General features: G+C 35.7%; 2 long non-coding RNA genes across 2 annotated transcripts; one reads left to right on the top strand and one right to left on the bottom strand.

The window, feature by feature from the left end:
• Positions 1-364: 364 nt before the first annotated feature.
• On the bottom strand, positions 365-14,152 carry LOC113347720. The gene is made up of 2 exons (XR_003359195.1): positions 12,845-14,152; positions 365-2,129 (listed from the first exon to the last, which is right to left on the bottom strand). It is a non-coding gene; the product is annotated as an uncharacterized LOC113347720 (long non-coding RNA).
• LOC113347722 lies at positions 9,627-10,519 on the top strand. Its single transcript, XR_003359196.1, has 2 exons — positions 9,627-10,114; positions 10,287-10,519. It is a non-coding gene; the product is annotated as an uncharacterized LOC113347722 (long non-coding RNA).
• Positions 14,153-14,409: the final 257 nt, after the last annotated feature.

The following is a 14,409-nucleotide window of genomic DNA, read 5'->3' as shown; positions in this document are numbered from 1 at the left end:
GAACACTTTATCTATCGTCATTGGAATTTAAAATTTATTTCGCTGGAAGATAATGACAATTATCAAATTCATTTCTCATTTTTCTGATTCAGTTTCGTATATTCTTCAAATTATATATAGTCAAAGGTCAAGAAAATATCCAAATCAGTTCTAATTTATATATATTTTTTGGATTTTTATTTACGGGCTTCCCACACACTTATCTCAATTTATATGAGAATACAAAACCAAACATATATCGTTCAATAATCTCCACAACCCGTATGAGGGGATGAAAATCAAGGTATAGAGAGGAGAGAGCAGAGAGGAAGAACACGCGGACAAGAGAGTGCTACATCGTGCTAGCTGATTCTCACAATTTTCATTAACAAGAAATGTTGTCTTTATAGGCTACAAACACTCCGGAACTAACACGATCAAACTCTACCCACGAACATAACGTGTAAAACAAAGTGTCCTTACAAATAGGACATTACAACCGAAAGACTAGGAACCATTAACAGTACCATAACTGCACGACTCTTAACAGAGTCCCAAATACTACTCACACATGACCAAGTCTTACTGAGCAGTTTTAGTTGAACCAAAACTCTAACAGCCTCCCTTAAACTCAAACTGCGATAGCAAAACGTTGAGTACCACCTTATGCCTTCACCGGCATATCCCGTGCTAATTCCATTTCATTTTTCAGACCTACCTACTAAACTTGTAGATACCGTATGAATTCCCCAACATATCTTATCATAACTTCGCTTTACTCGTGGCCAACCTACTACACTTGTAGGTATCTATGACTTCCCAGACATATCATATCATATCTCTTGCTGCAACTTAGAACCTCCACGGCTACTTTTGTCATACATCCAAAAACCAAGCAATTTTAGACATCTCCTTGTTATGGGTACTGCTGCTATCTTCACCATCCACATCCTTTTTTATTGAGTTATAAAACTCACGTACAGGGACAACGTAAGACATCTCATACATCACGTGACTCAAAACAAACAAGTTACAAAAAAATTTAACTACTGACCCATGCAATTAAAAACAAATACCACTGATGACCATAACAAACTATTAACATTTACTGAAAAACAGAGCTTTTCTTTAACTTAGCTTTAAGCTTTATTCGGCTTGCTCAAACTGTATCACCTCCGGTTTCATTCATGGAGACAAACCCCACATCATGGTTTCATGGAGACAAACTCCACATCAACAGACCATTACTTTGGCCATACTATGATAGTACAACTGTATCACCAAACCATTCTTTTAACAATCTAGAGCTGCTGCTCTTTCCCTGCTTGCTATTATTACATGAAACCAAATCAAATAATCCTACTTTACTTAAAGGATTACCTTCACAGTTGACTAGCACTTCTGAAATTCAAGCCTCTTTCATACAGGCCTTTCACCGAACAACTTCTGAGCATATTTTCAATATCCACCCATACTGCCACCAAGTTAACCAGCCATCTTGCTCAAACCATCATACTTATCAGCAACCTTGCAGAAGATACTTCAAATCTTCTACAAAAAATAACGCCAGCGGAAACATCAGGGATCAGACTTCAACTTCTTTTGAAACACAAAAGAAACTCAATCACGAGACAATGAAACAAACTAAAACACCCTCTCTATTAAACTATGTATCCTCTATGAGATTTCTCTAAAACCTCTCTCTCTACCCTAGCTCTGATACCATGATGAAAATCAAGGTATAGAGAGAGAGCAGAGAGGAAGAACACGGGGAAAAGAAGAGAGTGTTACATCGTACTAGCTGATTCTCACAATTTTCATTAACAAGAGATGTTGCCTTTATAGGCTACAAACACTCCAGAACTAACAAGATCAAACTCTACCCACTAACATAACGTGTAAAACAAAGTATCCTTACAAATAGGACATTACAACCTAAAGACTAGGAACCATTAACAGTACCATAACTGCGCGACTCTTAACAGAGTCCCAAATACTACTCACACATGACCAAGTCTTACTGAGAAGTTTTAGTTTAACCAAAACTCTAGCAGCCTCCCTTAAACTCAAACTGCGATAAAAAAAACGTTGAGTACCACCTTATGCCTTCACCGGCATATCCCGTGCTAATTCCATTTCATTTTTCAGACCTAGCTACTAAACTTGTAGATACCGTATGAATTCATTAGTTGGGACCAATTTTCTTTGTTTATAAAACTCATTTTTAAGGGTTGAAATTTTTGTCTCAAAAACCATTTTTAAAAACGGTGTACCGACCATCCAAAGCGCTCTTCGGAGACAAAAACACTTGTTGGTAAAATATGATTTAAAGACAAAGTATTTTGTTGTTTGAATTTATTATTGGGACAAAACTAAATTGTCATGAAAATATTTAATGAGAAAAAATTATCACCAGAATTAATTTTGATGACCTAATTTATCGACGTTAGTTTTGACTTTTGAAGACAATTTATGGTGGTCATTGAAAGAGATATATTACGACAAAAAATTTGGTGTCACCAAAATTATCTCTTGCGACCATAAAATGTTTCCACGACGATCATTGGACGACAGAAAAAAAATTTGCTCCAAATTTTATTTCGCGACTAAACAGGGTAGTTTTGCGACAAAATTATTTGTCATTAAATGCCCATTTTCTTGTAGTGAGTGTTTCTTAGACAGAAGATATTTCAAAGCAGCATGATTAGTATATATTACGACCTTAGAACCTAAGAGATAGGGTCTAAACTTGTCTAACGCAAACACAATGGCTAACAGTTCCTTATCTATAGTGGTATAGTTCAACTGGGCATCATTCAGAGTTTTGTTAGCATGGTAAATCACATTAAGTAATTTGTTTTCTCGCTGACCTAACACTACACCAATAGCATAATCTGAAGCATCACACATGATCTCAAAGGGAAGGTTCCAGTTGGGTGCCTGGACTATGGGGGCGGTAGTGAGTAAAGTCTTAAGCTTCTCAAAATCCTCTAAATTAAAAAAGCATCATAAAAGACAAACTTAACATGTTTTGCAAGAAAATTGCAAAGAGGTCTATAAATCAAGCTAAAATCCTTAATGAATCGACGGTAAAAACCTGCATGCCCTAGGAATGATCTAATATCTTTTACGGTTTTTGGGACTTGTAAAGTCTTAATAAGGTCAACTTTGGATTTGTATACCTCTATACCCTTTGAAGAGACGATGTGCCCTAATACAATTCCTGAACGAACCATGAAATGACATTTCTCCCAATTAAGCGCTAGATTCTTTTCCTTACACCTAGTCAACACTAATGACAAATGATGCAAGCACTCATCGAAAGACGAACCAAACACTGAAAAATCATCCATAAAGACCTCTAAGAAGCGTTCTACCATGTCAGAAAATATGCTCATAATACAACACTGAAAAGTCTCAGGGGCATTACATAGCCCGAAAGGCATGCGTCTATACGCAAAGGTACCAAAGGGACAGGTAAAAGTGGTTTTTTCTTGGTCTTCTGGGGCAATAACAATCTGATTATAACCGGAGTAGCCGTCTAAGAAGAAGTAGTGACTATGTCCAGCTAATAGCTCTAGCATTTGGTTGATAAAGGGAAGGGGAAAGTGATCCTTCCTAGTGACTTTGTTAAATTTCCTATAGTCAATACAAACACGCCAATCTGTGGTCACTCGGGTTGGGATTAATTCATTATTATCATTCTGGACTACAATAATACATGATTTCTTGGGAACAACCTGAACGGGGCTGACCCACTTACTGCCTGAAATGGGATAGATAAGTCCCGCATCTAACAACTTAAGAACCCCGGTTCGAACTACTTGTTTCATATTAGGTTTCATCCTACGTTGCATCTCCATGGAAGGTTTGGTGTCACTCTCTAAATAGATCTGAAACATACAAATAGTGGGACTTATACCCTTAATGTCAGTTATGGTCCACCCTAAAGCTTCCTTATTGTTTTGAAGGACGGTTACTAGCTTTCCTGATCACTATCCAAGTCGGATGCTATAATTATAGGTAAAGTTTCAGATGGGCCTAAAAACACATACTTCAAGGTATCTGGTAGTTTTTTAAGGTCCAACTTAGGAGGATCTTCTAACGAAGGAACTAGGGTAGACTTAGAAACTGGTAGTGATTCGAACTTAGGTTTTCATCCCTTATTAGTTTCTAACAAAGGGGTTGAATCTAACAAAGCATTCACCTCATTAATCACATTATCATCATCAAAATCAAACCCAAAGTGAGGTAGGCATTTTCTCTAATGGATCTTCTAACAAAGTGTTTGGTAATGACTCCTCGACTAATGTTCTTATCATGTTCACCTCTTATATGTTCGAGTCATCTAGTTCATAGGGTAGATTACTAATATTAAAAATGTTCATCTCAATAGTCATATTACCAAAAGACAAATTCATAATACCATTTCGACAGTTAATGATCGCATTGGATGTAGCTAAAAACGAGCGACCTAAAATACTGGTATTTGGTTCTCTGGGTTAGGGACAGGTTGTGTATCTACGATAACAAAATCCACTGGATATATAAACTTGTTGACCTCTATAAGAACGTCCTCGATTACACAACGAGGAATTTTAACGGACATATCAGCTAACTGAAGGTGTTATCTGGTAGGTTTCATCTCACCAAGTCCTAGATTAAGGTACACATGGTATAGGAGTAAGTTCACACTGGCTCCTAAGTCAAGCAAAGCTTTCTCAACACGGTATTTAACTATTGTGCAAGAAATGGTATGGGACCCTGGGTCTTTATACTTTGGAGTACTGTTCTTCTGAATAATGGAACTCACGCGACTAGCTAGAAAGGCTTTCTTCTGGACACTAAGATTTCGCTTTCGCATACACATATACTTAAGAAACTTGGCATAAGCGGGAATCTGCTTAATTGCATCTAATAATGGAAAGTTGATAATTACCTGCTTAAATACCTCCAATATATCATTAAAGGTGGACTCTCTCTTAGTTGGAACTAGCAGCTGTGGGAATGGGGCTCTGGGAACAAAACCGGGCTTATCAGGAACCTCATTGGTCTCTTTAGAGACTCTATCAGACTCCTCAGTTTCTGGTTCAGAAGGGCGAACTACAACATGTTCACTATCAGGCATGGCAACCTCGTTGTCTATCACTCTACCACTCGTTGTTGGGTCTTATCGGCGATTTCATTTAAAAATGTCATTGCTTCATAAATAGTTTTATTCTCAAACCCACCTGTGCATAAGGACTCAAAAACTTCTGAACTAACCTAACCTTCTCTAAACCATGATGAGGACATTGAGCTATTAAGTCATTGAACCTTTCTAAACACGTATATAAAGATTCTCCCTCTTGTTGAGAAAAAGTACATATTTGTGTCCTAATAGACGATGTTTTGTGCCTTGGGAAAAACTTCTGTATAAAGGCAGGTGTAAGTTGGTCATAGGTTTCAATTGACTCAGAAGGAAAACTATACAGCCAAGATTTGGTTTTATCTTTTAAGAAAAAGGGGAATAACCTAAGTTTCAAAGCATTATCATCTAGGTTTTTAATTTTCAGAGTACTACAAATTTCCTCGAATTCCCTAACATGAAAATAGGGGTTCTCATTCTCTTTCCCTAAAAATTTTGGGAGCATTTGTAAAGTCCCAGGTTTCAGTTCATAATTTGCCTCGGTTTCAGCTAACTTGATACAAGACGGATGATAGGTCCTAGTTGGGTTTAACAAAGCTTTCAAAGTTGACATTTCTGGCACTACCAAAGGACTAGGAGTACTTTCTTCACTAATTTTCAAGTTTTCAAAGCTGAAATTTCCAAAGACATGGCTCTCAAAAGAAGAGTCTTCGAGCTCCCCTCCTTCACAAGAAGAACTACTAGGTTTATCACTAATCAAACGACCTAGAGTCACTAGAAGAAAATGGGCATTTAGTGACAAATGTTTTTCCATCAACATTTTTTTTGTCAGCAAACATATTCACATGTGACGAATCGCAAAATTGTTAGTATAAATATTGTGTTTGCGACAAAAAAACTATTTGGTCTTTAGAATTGTCACCGAAATTATGGATGACAACAAAAAACTTGTCACAAAATTTCCTCTGTCGCCAATGATTTATTCAGCGAGAATTTTGCCAGTCACGAATTTTACTTATACTGAAAATGATAGACACCGGTCGCAAAAAGCATAATTTGTAACCATTATTTTGTTTTCTCGTTAAATATATATAGGGTGACAATACCCATCGGTCGTTAGCAACTTTTAACCGTGACGAGATGGAACTTTGTCGCCATAGTGTTTTGGCATCTAGAATACTATACCGCAATATAAATTTTAGGAGAGAAATAAAATATTAATGCTATCGTGATTTTTTTTACCGCAAACAAGAATAGTCCCTGGAAACAAATTTACAGTGACCAAATTTTAGACACAACAAAAAATTTCAGGTGACTAAATAATTTATTGTTAGGATTACTTATATATTCGAGACAAGAAATAGTTGCCAATAGAGTATGAATTTACAACAACAAAATTTTAGACACTAAGAAAAAATATAGGTGACATATAAAATATTAATATTATGAATTTAGTTTCCCTTTCGCCTTCAAAAATTATAAATGTAGATATTAAAGAACATATCTAGAATGATTTATAAACAGATCAGTTTAAACACTTTTTGTTTGTTTTTGGATGTGAATATTTCTCAAATTCCATTAAATATTTAAAGATATGATAGCCAATGCGAGTTGCCATCACTTGGTAAGAGACTCTTGATTCCCGCTATTACAATATTAGTCGTAAAACTTTTTCGCCCAACTAACAATATTACTCATACTCGCAGAATTGGATTGGTCACGACTGAAATCGGGAAGAAAAGGTAACCAGGAATTGACTGGTCACGACTGAAATCGGGAAGAAAAGGTAACCAGTATCTCTGTTTAATAAATTTATAAAGGAGAAAGCAGCCCCGAGTGAAGAAGCCTAACTGGCCCGAACAAAAACGGGCGTTCCAGTAATTTGTACTTCCGCCATTTGTAATTTCATCCAAGTGCATACTCATCTTAGGTGTTGTTTGTTGCTACTGCACATTACATAGCTTTTTAATTTTCGATAACCAACAGAAAAATTACATAAAGGTGACCACTGTAATTCGACTGTCGCCCAGTTCAGTAGCTTTATCCCTGTCTATGCTTAAAACGTGAAAAATCCCAATCGGTGGATAAGAGCTACTGTAATTAAATAGGTAGAGTTTGCATTAACTTAGTGGGCTAATGCAAAAGCTGCCTGATTAGCCTTCCAACATAGAAAATTTTTAAATTCTTAAAGCTATCATAATTCAAAAGGTTTGTGGTTTTATCCTTTCCAGTAAACTTTGCTTGCCATCCCATTTGGTTCTTCTCTCCATTGACTTCTTTAACGAGATTATTGCAGCTGGACTCTATGATGATATCTTGGTTTCCAAGAGAAATCCCTCAAACAACTGAACAAGTGCCTCCACAAATCCCAGTCTCCCATTTGGTGCAGTCAACACATTTTGCTGCGTAGGACTAAGTTTTTGAAAGTTCTAGCCATAGATTGAATGCTTCCTGGGTTAGGATGTGTTTTCTCGAAAATCTTCTCGCATCTAGCCTTCCAAATGTGCCAGAGAACTGAGGCACAAAAGGCAGGGTTAGTATTCTAATCAAGAATCCAATTTTTATTTTTTAACAGAAATGGATATCAAGCCTGAAGACAAGGGGTTGGCAGTGCTGGCAAACCAGAAACTCGTTGAAAAAGAACATTGGAGAAAAGGGTGCTCCATTTTCTCGTTGTGGTAATCACAAAAAGTTCAATTGTTAACTAACTTAGTGTATCTAGAGAGAATAGAGATAACATGAAGCATATTCTGAATACACTTGTAGATGAACAGTTGAACTCTAGGAGAAGTTTTGATATTGCAGACCCTATCCCAAGATATGTTGCTATCATTAGAGAAAGGTTTGATAAAAGAGTATAACGACTAAATACTTCAGACTTTTCAGGATTCAATCTAACAGAGTCATTTTGTCCATATCTAATTCTAGTTACAACCTTAGTACCTTAATGCCTTAGCAATATCAAGAGTCAAAGTAGCAAAAACCGAAACATTCCATGAGTTTGTGGAGTCATCAATAAGATCACTGACCATAGTCGGAGAAGAAGAGTTGGCACTTGTTTAGAACAAATAGATTTAAGAAGACATGAAAAATGCCATTAAAGAAAGATGAAGTGACTAGATATTAAGTCAATCCATTATGGGGACAAAAAAAAAACACTTGTGAAAAAACAACTAGACATTCTTTGACAATACTGAAAATGTGCAAAAGACCCGCTCATAAAATACTAAACAAACTAACAATGCAGAGACCCTCACTTAACAAACTGAAAAATGACACTTTTAAGCATCTACCTAAGCTAATCTCTCAGTAAACTTCAAAAGTAGTGATTTTAGGAAAATAAAAAACTAAGCATCTTCCTGAATAGTATCCAAGTCTGCAGTAATATTTGGATTACGATCCAGTACTTGATTAAGGACATTTTGTCGAAAACTTGCAGCATCCTCTTCCAAAGATGAGAATCAAACGCAAAGAAACTATCGATGTACAAGTTACTCAATCATGCACTCTTCCATCAATGCACTCTTCCATTAAGCTGTAAGAATCACACCTAACACGATCCTTTGTCACACACACCACATACTTCCGAAATCACTCCAATTAGTGAAAGTAAGTACAAGAGATGGCATATGAAAAGAAAAGGAAAATCATTTTCACTAGTTTTTCCAGATGTAAGGCCATCCAATATGATTTAAAGCATGAATTCATTCATTAAACAACACAAAAAAGAGAATAAGATGATGCATTCATTAAAAGAAAAAAATCTTCTCATTGGGATAAACAATCAAGCTTTAGAATCTATTTATAAATCGAGAAAATTAAAGAGTTAAACAAAAATTTGGAAAGAACAATACCGTCTTTCAGAGGTGATGTATATAAAATTTGTGAGTCGAAATCAATGATCTTAGGGCTTTATTTATAGACTAGAAAAATGGAGTACCGAGCCGGAAGGATCGCGCCAAAGGAATTTTACTTTTGATCTGCATCGCGCCAAAATTTGAGAAATTATCCTAAATCGAAACAACCCACTAAAATCGGTATCTCTTTGATGGTTGTAACCGTTCATCCATATCTTCGTGAATTCTTTTTTCCTTTTTTTTTTGAACACTTCATGGTGGGGGTAGAAGAAGTAACCTATGGGACGTATCCATTAGGTCATGGTTATTGTCGATCAGAAATAAAATAAAATTAGGTCATGGTTAATGTCCATGTTATATGGTTAATGACTACATTCCAACACAAGCTAGTGATTCTCCTTGGTGTTTTCTGAGTGTTAAGCCAAGTATGAGAAACTAAGAATGACACGGACCTGAGGAAGACTCGAAGTTTGTGGTTCAAGTTAATTTAGGTGGCGAGAAATCAGCCATGAAATTGAGGTGCTGCTGTTTAAATTGAGTGGTCGACCGAGAAATTATAGGATTAGGATAGGTGGGTTTTCTCCTATTCGAATTCCCATAGCAATTGAGCTATAAAAGCTCATACCAAGTTGCCGACTTTGCAACACTATATGAAAGTCTGGATGCAATAGTATTCTGGAAAAAAATAAATAAGCAAAAACTTGTCTATTTAGATTTGTCTACTTATTAAGCATCTATATCGTCGTTAGATTAATTTCAATTATTTAATGTTCGTGTTAATATAATCGAATCCTTAGCGAGTAAATCGTCTCTTGATCATCTCTTGACCGACTTAATAGCGTTGACGAACTTGAGGGTCCTTAAAAAATGAATAGTCAACGGATTTTAAACCTATTCTAACTTTGGCTTTGTTTTTGTTTTCCTACAAGCATGGTGGCTTTAACTGGTTTTTGTAAAATTTTTTAGTTTTTCATTCAATAAATCTGCTTGATTAATAAAATTGGCTTATTACATTAATTTTGATGAAAGTTTGGAAAAGTTAGGACTTCATGATTCAATCATATTTATAATAAAGTGAAGTTTGGACTGATGTTCACGAATTTATACTACACAAGACGATGGCTTTCACGAAATTACGATAAAATTTGAGGTAATTTGATCATTTTCACAATTACTAAAATATTTGTTGTTCCAATTCTGGTAGGGGTAATCTGGTCGATTTCACAATGTCCGGAATATTTGCTGCACTTATTCTGGTAAGGTGATCCGGTCATTTCATGTTGGATAAAAATAATAACATCTGCAATTATGTTGAAATGTAGGGTAATTTGGTCAATTTCATCGTCTTCAAAATATTTGTTACACTTATTCCGGTAAGGGCAATTTGGTCATTTTCTATATGATGAAAATAATAACATATGCAAATAGTGATGAGATTGGAGGGTAACCTTGTCATTTTCATCGTCTTCAAAATATTTGTTTCACTTATTCTGGCAAGGGCAATCTAGTCATTTTCTATTTGATAAAAATAATAACATTTGCAATTGTGATGAAATTTGATGGTGGTCCCTTTTTTTTTCAAAGTCTCCAAAATATTTGATGCACTTATTAGTGTAAAGGGTAATCTGGCCATTTATAGAAAATTTGTTCTAGTCCATATCCGACTGATCACAACATACACGAATGGTTTATCTCTAACAATGTGAACCAGTGTATGCCTCGTGTCATCTCCGATTAGCCAGAATATCTATGCTGGATCTCTAAATGCAGCATTAGACCAGAAAATCTGCTTTATTTAGTATACGGTTGATAAGAATGTAGACCAGAGTCTATCTCTAGCAATGTGAACCGTTGTATTCCTCGTCATTTCGATCACCCGAAATATCTTTAATGGATCTCTAAATGTACTATTGAACCGCAAAATCTCCTCTTTTCCATATTTGGTTGATCAAAATATCCACTGGAGGTTTATCTCTAGCAATGTGAACCAGAGTATGTCTAGAAATAAAATCGACCCCGCTGACCAGCAAATTACTTATTAATCCATATATGTGCATCTTATATCCAAATCTTGTTCGATGTAAGTTTGATCTCAGAAACTTATATTTATTATTCATCAGGATAATTTTTAATTTGTTGTAGGTCCAATACATCTTCAGATGGGTGTTCAACCTCGAATGTCGGAATTTCTTTTGTTATCTGAAACTCAATATTTATTACTTACTAAAATAATATCGATTAGTTCGTTGTGGGTCAAAATTAGAGATTACAAAATCTGAAACTCGAGATTTATTTATATTTCATCAATCTCATTCTCAAAATGGATTCACGATTAAAAATCAGATCGACATTGTTATTCAAAACATAGATACTATTTGTCCTGGACATGTCCAACTCAATATGATAATCTCCTCATCACACAAGTTTGCATTAATACCTCAATAGCCTATAATACATCCAAATTCGTGTCTCATAAACTGATTAGTGAATTGAAATCTACCGATTTTGTGCACTTAACTATATTTCCTCAGTCTCGTTTTAAAATCAGATTCTCGATTAGAAATCATATCAGATCACGTAGGTCAAAATAAAAATCTTCGTACGAGTCTCGGATCTTAATATAATGTCAAAGTCTTGGTCCTTATTAATTCTTTTACAGAAATTCGATTTTGTTCATCAAATCACATAAATCCGAAATCTAAACTTGTGATAAGAATTTAAATCAACTCACGGATCACATTCTTCAGAATTTCCGCCAACTCAAAGGTCGATTATTATATCAACAACATAAAATTTGGTTTGGAAGAAAAGAAACATTTATTAAGGTGAGGAAGAGGATTTTCCGGGTTTTCATTTCATCGTAGGTCAGAAAAACGTTTTATGTCGAATGTCCAATTTCTGATGTTAGAATCTAGTTTATTATCAATTCGTTTTCGGAAAATTGGTCTTTAAAGACCCATTTCTAATGGATCTCTAAGTGTACCGATGTTTGTTGTATTATCCTAAATGAGCCTTTCCACTAACTTGGGATTACCATCAGAATCATAAATCTACCAATATATATTGTTCATATTATCTCGATGTCCTCTCTCACTAAGTCGGAATCTACACCAGAGCACTAAACCTACAAATGTTGTCATATATCGTTAATGACCTCTTCTACTAAGTCTGAATCTTTACCGGAACACTTTATCTATCGTTGTTGGAATTTAAAATTTATTTCGCTGGAAGATAATGACAATTATCAAATTCATTTCTCATTTTTCTGATTCAGTTTCGTATATTCTTCAAATTTATATATAGTCAAAGGTCAAGAAAATATCCAAATCAGTTCTAATTTATATATATTTTTTGGATTTTTATTTACGGGCTTCCCACACACTTATCTCAATTTATATGAGAATACAAAACCAAACATATATCGTTCAATAATCTCCACAACCCGTATGAGGGGATGAAAATCAAGGTATAGAGAGAGAGAGAGCAGAGAGGAAGAACACGCGGACAAGAAGAGAGTGCTACATCGTGCTAGCTGATTCTCACAATTTTCATTAACAAGAAATGTTGTCTTTATAGGCTACAAACACTCCGGAACTAACACGATCAAACTCTACCCACGAACATAACGTGTAAAACAAAGTGTCCTTACAAATAGGACATTACAACCGAAAGACTAGGAACCATTAACAGTACCATAACTGCACGACTCTTAACAGAGTCCCAAATACTACTCACACATGACCAAGTCTTACTGAGCAGTTTTAGTTGAACCAAAACTCTAACAGCCTCCCTTAAACTCAAACTGCGATAGCAAAACGTTGAGTACCACCTTATGCCTTCACCGGCATATCCCGTGCTAATTCCATTTCATTTTTCAGACCTACCTACTAAACTTGTAGATACCGTATGAATTCCCCAACATATCTTATCATAACTTCGCTTTACTCGTGGCCAACCTACTACACTTGTAGGTATCTATGACTTCCCAGACATATCATATCATATCTCTTGCTGCAACTTAGAACCTCCACGGCTACTTTTGTCATACATCCAAAAACCAAGCAATTTTAGACATCTCCTTGTTATGGGTACTGCTGCTATCTTCACCATCCACATCCTTTTTTATTGAGTTATAAAACTCACGTACAGGGACAACGTAAGACATCTCATACATCACGTGACTCAAAACAAACAAGTTACAAAAAAATTTAACTACTGACCCATGCAATTAAAAACAAATACCACTGATGACCATAACAAACTATTAACATTTACTGAAAAACAGAGCTTTTCTTTAACTTAGCTTTAAGCTTTATTCGGCTTGCTCAAACTGTATCACCTCCGGTTTCATTCATGGAGACAAACCCCACATCATGGTTTCATGGAGACAAACTCCACATCAACAGACCATTACTTTGGCCATACTATGATAGTACAACTGTATCACCAAACCATTCTTTTAACAATCTAGAGCTGCTGCTCTTTCCCTGCTTGCTATTATTACATGAAACCAAATCAAATAATCCTACTTTACTTAAAGGATTACCTTCACAGTTGACTAGCACTTCTGAAATTCAAGCCTCTTTCATACAGGCCTTTCACCGAACAACTTCTGAGCATATTTTCAATATCCACCCATACTGCCACCAAGTTAACCAGCCATCTTGCTCAAACCATCATACTTATCAGCAACCTTGCAGAAGATACTTCAAATCTTCTACAAAAAATAACGCCAGCGGAAACATCAGGGATCAGACTTCAACTTCTTTTGAAACACAAAAGAAACTCAATCACGAGACAATGAAACAAACTAAAACACCCTCTCTATTAAACTATGTATCCTCTATGAGATTTCTCTAAAACCTCTCTCTCTACCCTGAGAGAGCAGAGAGGAAGAACACGGGGAAAAGAAGAGAGTGTTACATCGTACTAGCTGATTCTCACAATTTTCATTAACAAGAGATGTTGCCTTTATAGGCTACAAACACTCCAGAACTAACAAGATCAAACTCTACCCACTAACATAACGTGTAAAACAAAGTATCCTTACAAATAGGACATTACAACCTAAAGACTAGGAACCATTAACAGTACCATAACTGCGCGACTCTTAACAGAGTCCCAAATACTACTCACACATGACCAAGTCTTACTGAGAAGTTTTAGTTTAACCAAAACTCTAGCAGCCTCCCTTAAACTCAAACTGCGATAAAAAAAACGTTGAGTACCACCTTATGCCTTCACCGGCATATCCCGTGCTAATTCCATTTCATTTTTCAGACCTAGCTACTAAACTTGTAGATACCGTATGAATTCATTAGTTGGGACCAATTTTCTTTGTTTATAAAACTCATTTTTAAGGGTTGAAATTTTTGTCTCAAAAACCATTTTTAAAAACGGTGTACCGACCATCCAAAGCGCTCTTCGGAGACAAAAACACTTGTT

The sequence above is a fragment of the Papaver somniferum genome, chromosome 2, assembly GCF_003573695.1.
Source record: "Papaver somniferum cultivar HN1 chromosome 2, ASM357369v1, whole genome shotgun sequence".
In the NCBI taxonomy this organism is placed as follows: Eukaryota; Viridiplantae; Streptophyta; class Magnoliopsida; order Ranunculales; family Papaveraceae; genus Papaver; species Papaver somniferum.
The sequence above is the reverse complement of the archived record's forward strand: the minus strand, read 5'-3'. Positions and strand labels throughout refer to the sequence as shown.